Source organism: Salvelinus sp. IW2-2015, unplaced genomic scaffold, assembly GCF_002910315.2.
Source record: "Salvelinus sp. IW2-2015 unplaced genomic scaffold, ASM291031v2 Un_scaffold2633, whole genome shotgun sequence".
Taxonomy (NCBI): Eukaryota; Metazoa; Chordata; class Actinopteri; order Salmoniformes; family Salmonidae; genus Salvelinus; species Salvelinus sp. IW2-2015.
This window is the reverse complement of record NW_019943941.1, coordinates 6810-13957: the sequence shown is the minus strand read 5'-3', so window position 1 is coordinate 13957 and position 7148 is coordinate 6810.

The window sequence follows — 7148 nt, the reverse complement described above, 5'->3', positions numbered from 1 at the left end:
AGCACCACTAAAAAACTAAACCAGAAGACATCTGGTCAACATCTGACAACAATCCTACATGCAGGTCTAATTTTAAAATGTTGCTAGAACAGAATGATAACAGACACGAACACACACTGCACATTGGCCTCAGCATATGCCACAGGACACAACACAACACAAAATAACCCAGTGACGTCCAGAGACAAAGAGCACCCTCTAATTCAAAGAGGAGCCTATATGGTGATTAAGAACCATGTAAAAATGGAACTGACAAATACACACCACCCACCCACACACTAATTTCTMCTGCAACACTTCCTCTGTGACTGCTAGGCTCTGCAACAGATTAAACATCAATAGACACAGATCAACAATCAGAAATCCATCTCCCAGTCATAGCATTGGCCACGACATGAGATAAGAACCTATCTTGACCCTGGTCTAGTGGTTAGGGGCAAGATGTAGCTTCTCCCAGCAGATACTCAGCACTACAGAGCCGAGCAACGGGCTCAGAGCTGTGACCGGTTCAGACACCAGTTCTAGTTAGGAGAGATAGCAGGAATGTGCATCTATGCAGCAAGCAGCATTTGAGCAACCGTGGATTACGCCCGTGTGTGGAACTGCAACACATTGGCCTTTTCTCAATTGGTKTTGGCTCAACTCCTTTGTYCTCTCTTCTCCGTCCTCTCTCGCCTCCTTTTGAAARAGKTCAAAGGTAWTYGATGAGAGGGAACGTGGACAAAAATGTGATTGTAGGAAATGAGACTCCTTGTCCACTCACACGTCATCAGRCAAATGGCATKTACAGGGGTGGATCCCAAAACATACTGAACAAAAATATAAAAATGCAACATGTAAAGTGTTGRTCCCATGTTTCATGAGCTGAAATAAAAGATCCCAGAATTTTGCAATATGCACATAAAGCTTATTTCTCAAATGTTGTGCACCAATATGTTTMCATCCCTGTTAGTGAACATTTCTCCTTTGCCAAGATAATCCATCCACCTGACAGGTGTGGCAAATCATGAAGAAGATTAAACATCATGATCATTACACAGGTGAACCTTGTGCTGGGGACAATAAAACACAGTTTTTAATCACACAACACAATTCCACAGATGTCTCAAGTTGTGGGAGCGTGCAATTSGCATGCTGACTGCAGGAATGTCCACCAGAGCTGTTGCCAGAGAAATKAATGTTTATTTTAGAGWATTTGGCAGATCCMTCCGGCATCACAACCACGTGTAACCACACCAGCCCAGGACCTCCACATCCGGCTTCTTCACCTTCGGCTGGGACCTGCCACCCGGACAGCTGATGAAACGGACGAGTATTTCTGTCTGTAATAAAAGCCCTTTTGTGGGGGAAAAACTCATTCTGATTGGCTGGGCCTGGCTGCCCAGTGGGTGGGCCTATGCCCTCCCAGGCCCACCCATGTCTACGCTCCTGTCCAGTCATGTGAAATCCATAGATTAGGGTCTAATGGATGTATTTCAATTGACTGATTTCCTGATATGAACTGTAACTCAGTAAAATGTTTGAAATTGTAGCATTTTGCATTTATATTTTTGTTCCACATATATATATATATATATATATATATTACACACACACACGTGTAAAATGGTAAGAACACATTTTACTAGTATTTTATAGATAAAACGGTTGTTTTTAAACGTGTGCATGCATTTCTCCTCCAACAAAACAAAAGCTGAATCAAAGATTTTTTTTAAACTCTTCCATGGTAGGATACACATGACTATCCTCGATGAAAGGTGGCTATCGAGGGGAGGACTCTCCTCCGTTCACYTACTAACAAATCTCCTCCACCACGTCACGGAGGAGAGAGGATGGAGCAGARGACAAACTTTTGCACAAATGAGAAAAGGCCAATGGTTAATCAACGAGCATGACAGGAGCAGGGAAGACACAACGGCAAGGCATACACATTAAATCTAACATCTAATTGGACAAAAAAAAAAAGCAACATGTATGGCCTTGAAGAGAGAGAGAGAGCGTGCAAGTGATTAGGAACCTAACACTATCACTAGAGCAGCCTAACCTCCAGCTACAGAACTAGCCTCAGGGTAAGAAGGAGACCACTTCTCCAKGTCCCCCAAACCATGGCAACCACATCACATGACCACCTCCCATGACCAGCAGGCCAATGAGAAAATGCATACAGTGTGTAAACCTCATGAACACTTCCTGTTGGCTGAAAAGTCCAAACATGCACAGGGTCCATACAGTGGGGCGGGGGCTCTCAGAATGTTAAACAACAACAACAACAAGTAATGCATATAATCTGTCACCACGACAACAGGCATGTGCAGAGTACGTAGGCTACACACTGTTAGGCTACACTACACTGTTACAGATGATTTATAAACGTTATAAAACTCAAAATACAAGTTCTAACCAAGACTGCTCTGAACTATTCACACCACTCAACAGAACCATGTTTGGTAACGGAGGAGAGGAAGTGAAACGTTCCCCTTCTCCTCTCTGAGAAGGAAGAGAGGGATGAATATAGAGAAAACAGGAACTCTAGACTACGCACAATCTAGTCCTTTTTTCTCTCCAAAAGGAAAAATGATTCTGACGATCAGATGTTTACACCACAGCAAGGGCCTGATTCAGAGGGGGTTGGGTTAAAGGACACGTTTCAGTTGACTGCATTCAGTTGTACAACGGAMTAGGTATCCTCGTTTCCATTTCCCTTTAAAGTGAGGCAGCGCAGAGGGGGGGAAGACATATATCTGGTGCTGATATCCATCCACAACTGTGTAGCACACGGTGACCTATCTGACTATCTGTCTGGTTGTGTTTTAGCTGTCTAAGGCCTGAGAGGCTACAAGCCTTTCATTAAGCAAGGAGATTCACTCCAGCACAGCAACAAGCTACATGCTAGCCTAACTGAAACTGCGATAGACCAGACAGTTTTGAAGGTAGCAACTAACAAAGTGAGAGGATTGTGCTGTTAATGAGAAAAACAAAGATAAAAAAAAAACAGAACAATTCGTGTAAAATGCCAGGTAAACACACACTCTCTCTCAGTCTACACAGACACAGGTAAACACACACTCTCTCAGTCTACACAGACACAGTGAGGGAGGGGGGGTTTGAGGGTTAGGTGACAATTCTCTCCCACTCATGGAGTTATGTTCTGTGACCACAACACACACAATGTATGTTTTTCAAAGACAGTGAGGTTAGAATTGGACACCACCTTTTGTGGAGGTTTTTAATGGTGCCACCGTTTTATTTTATTTATTTTCTCCGACGTTGTGCGAGGACATTACGTTAGTGACGGCCACACGGCGACCCGCGACCGCCTTGCATCGAGTGCCTTCCAAAACAGCTGTTCAAATTTAGTGCCACCTGAGAGTGTCGCCACAAGAATCCCACACATGGCAATCCAGAAAGCTTCTTAACTGTTGCTTCTGATAATCTCTTGGGGGTGGGAGAAGAAGAAACAAATGAAAAAAAAGCCTTTTGATTAAGGAATGGTGGTTTGACTTCTATGTAGTTTTTTTGCCTTTTTGAAATAAGATTTTTTTTGTTGTTCAGAATGTTGCTCTCCTGGGTTTAAATGTAAATAACACAGGTACTGAGATCCCTTTTGACTTAACCACCAAACTCTTCCGCACCACGTACATGAAAGGAATTCTATGTTTTGTTTTTATTTCTAAAAGAAAAAATGTGATTTACCATTAAAGTCTAACCCGATTGTGACGTTTAATTTCAGACGCAGCCTTTTAACAGCTGTCTGTCTGTTTTAAAAATCACTTTTAATATACAAACTGCATTTTTTTTAAAAAGCGTTGTTGTTTTTTCTCTCATTGTAAGTGTGTCTGTTTCAGGTAATAGATCTATTATAATGGGCAGGCTGCTCTCTCTAGGTTACAGTAGGGCAGGCTGCCTCTCTAGGTTACCAGTAGGGCAGGCTGATCTCTTATGTTACCAGTAGGGCAGGCTGTCTCTTAGGTTACCAGTAGGGCAGGCTCTCTCTCTAGGTTTACCGTAGGCAGGCTGCTCCTCTGGTTACCAGATAGGGAGGCTGCTCTCTCTAGGTTTACAGTGGGGCAGGCTTCTCTCTCTAGGTTACCAGTAGGGCAGCTGCTCTCTCTAGGTTACCAGTAGGGCAGGCTGCTCTGCTCTAGGTTACCAGTAGGAAGTCAGTCTCTCTCTAGGTTACAGTAGGGCAGTCTCTCTCTCTCTTAGGTTACCAGTAGGGCGTCTGCTCTCTCTTCTAGGTTACCAGTAGGCAATCTGCTTCTTCTAGGTAAAGTAGGCGTCTGTCTCTCTCCTAGGTTACCAGTAGGGCAGTCTGCTCTCTCTCTCTAGGTTACCAGTAAAGGGGCAGTCTGTCTCTCTTCTAGTTACCAGTAGGGCAGTTCTGCTCTCTTCTTTAGGTTACCCAGTAGGGAGTCTGCTCTCTCTCTCTAGGTTACCAGTAGGGCAGTCTGCTCTCTCTCTCTCTAGGTTACAGTAGGGCAGTCTGCTCTTCTTCTCTAGGTTACCAGTAGGGCAGTCTGCCTCTCTCTCTCTAGGTTACCAGTAGGGCAGTCTGCTGCTCTCTCGGTTACCAGTAGGGCAGTCTGCTCTCTCTCTCTAGTTACCAGTAGGGCAGCTGCTCTCTCTCTCTAGGTTACCAGGTAGGGCAGTCTGCTCTCTCTGCTCTAGGTTACCAGGTGGGCAGTCTCTGCTCTCTCTCTCTAGGTTACCAGTAGGGCAGTCTGCTCTCTCTCTCAGGTTACCAGTAGGGCAGTCGCTCTCTCTCTCTCGGTTACCAGTAGGGCAGTCTGCTCTCTCTCTCTGGTTATAGTCTAGGGAGTAGTCTGCTATCTCTCTCTAGGTACCAGTAGGGCAGTCTGTCTCTCTCTCAGGTTACAGTAGGGCAGTCTGCTCTCTCTCTCTAGGTTACCAGTAGGGCAGTCTGCTCTCTCTCTCTAGGTTACCAGTAGGGCCAGTCTGCTCTCTCTCTCTAGGTTACGTGTAGGCAGTCTGCCTCTCTCTAGGTTACCAGTAGGCAGTCTGCTCTCTCTCTCTAGGTTACCAGTAGGGCAGTCTGCTGCTCTCTCTCTAGTTACCAAGTAGGGCAGTCTGCTCTCTCTTCTAGGTTACCAGTAGGGCAGTCGCTCTCTCTCTCTAGGTTACAGTAGGGGCAGTTGCCTCTCTCTCTCTAGGTACAGTGGGCAGTCTGCTCTCTCTCTCTAGTTACCCAGGTAGGGCAAGTCTGCTCTCTCTCCTAGGTTACCAGTAGGGCAGTCTGCTCTCTCTCTGGTTACCAGTAGGGGAGTCTTCTGGCTCTCTCTAGTTACCAGTAGGGCAGTCCTCTCTCTCTCTCTAGTTACCAGTGGGCAGTCTGCTCTCTCTAGGTTCAGTAGGGCAGTCTTCGGCTCTCTCTAAGGTTACAGTAGGGCAGTCTGCTCTCTCTCTCTAGTTCAGTGGGCAGTCTGCTCTCTCTATGTTTACGCAGTAGGGCAAGTCTGCCTCTGGTTAACTAGGAAGGAGAGCAGCTGCTCTCTTCTCTAGGTTACTGTAGGGCAGTCTGCCTCTCTAGGTTACCAGTAGGTCAGTCTGCTCTCTCTGGTTACGTAGGGCAGTTGCTTCTCTCTTCTCTCTAGGTTACCTGTAGGGCAGTCTGCTCTTCTCTCTCTCTATGGTTACAGTTGGGCATCTGTCTCTTCTAGTACGTAGGCAGTCTGCTCTCTTCTTCTAGGTTACCTGTAGGGCAGTCTGCTCTCTCTAGGTTAAGTAGGGCAGTCTGCTCTCTCTAGGTTACAGAGTAGGGCAGTCTGATCTCTCTTAGGTTACCAGTAGGGCAGTCTGCTCTCTACTGTTCCAGTAGGGCAGTCTCTTCTCTCTCTCTAGGTTACCAAGGTGGGCAGTCTGCTCTCTCTTTCTAGTTACTGTATCTCTTCTCTAGGTTACCAGTAGGAGTCTGCTCTCTCTCTCAGGTTACCTGTAGGGCAGTCTGCTCTCTCTCTTCTAGGTTACCTGTAGGGCAGTCTGCTCTCTCTCTCTCTAGGTTAACGTAGGGCAGTCTGCTCTCTCTCTAGGTTACCTTGTAAGGGCAGTCTGCTCTCTCTAGGTTACCAAGTAGGGCAGTCTACTCTCTCTAGGTTACAGTAGGGCAGTCTGCTCTCCTCTCTAGGTTACAGTTGGCAGTCTGCTCTCTCTATGTTACCAGTAGGGAGTCTGCTCTCTCTCTCTAGGTTACTGTAGGGCAGTCTGCTCTCTCTAGGTACCTGTAGGGCATGTCTGCTCTCTTCTAGGTTACTGTAGGGCAGTCTGCTCTCTCTAGGTTACCAGTAGGGAAGTCTGCTCTCTCTCTCTAGGTTACCAGTAGGGCAGTCTGCTCTCTCTAGGTTACTGTAGGGCGTCTGCTCTCTCTAGGTTCAAGTAGGGCAGTCTGCTCTCTCTCTTCCAGGTTACCATAGGGCAGACTGCTTCTCTAAGTTACTGTAGGGCAGTCCCCTGCTCTTCTAGTTACTGTAGGGCAGTCTGCTCTCTCTAGGTTACAGTGACTTCAAGGTCGAATCCAGCGAGTAAGTTGTTTTTGATATTGTTTCTTTAAGCTTAACCGTTCAGATCAATGCCTGCCTAACCGTTCAGAGTCAATGCTGCTTAACCGTCAGATCATGCTGGCCTTAACGTTCAGCAGTCAATGCCTGGCCTTACCGTCAGAGTCAATGCTGGCTTAACCGTTCAGAGTCAAATGCCTGCCTTAACGTTCAGAGTCGATGCCTCTGGCTTAACCGTTCAGAGTCGATGCTGGCTTAACCGTCAGAGTCGAGTGCCGTGGATTAACCTTAAACATTTTGAAATTTGACGTTGGAACAATGTCTGAATTTGACGTTTGGAAATGTCTGAATTTGACGTTTGAGGAACATGGTGACTCTGCGTGAGACTGAGAGCTGTAGGTGGGTTCACTATCAGTGAAGGAGTAATGGAGGTGTGTTATGGTGATGGACAGTGAGGCTGAGCTAGGTGGGTGTTTACAAACAGGGAATCCTGCCCTGATCTGGCTGACTGCAGCGCGGTCTGTTCTGAAAAAGGGAAACAAAAAGAAGACTGTGACGTGTGTGTTTACATATTTATGTGGAAGTGTGTGTTTGGCTGTGTCTGTGTAGACTGAGAGAGTTCTGTTGTGTCTGTGT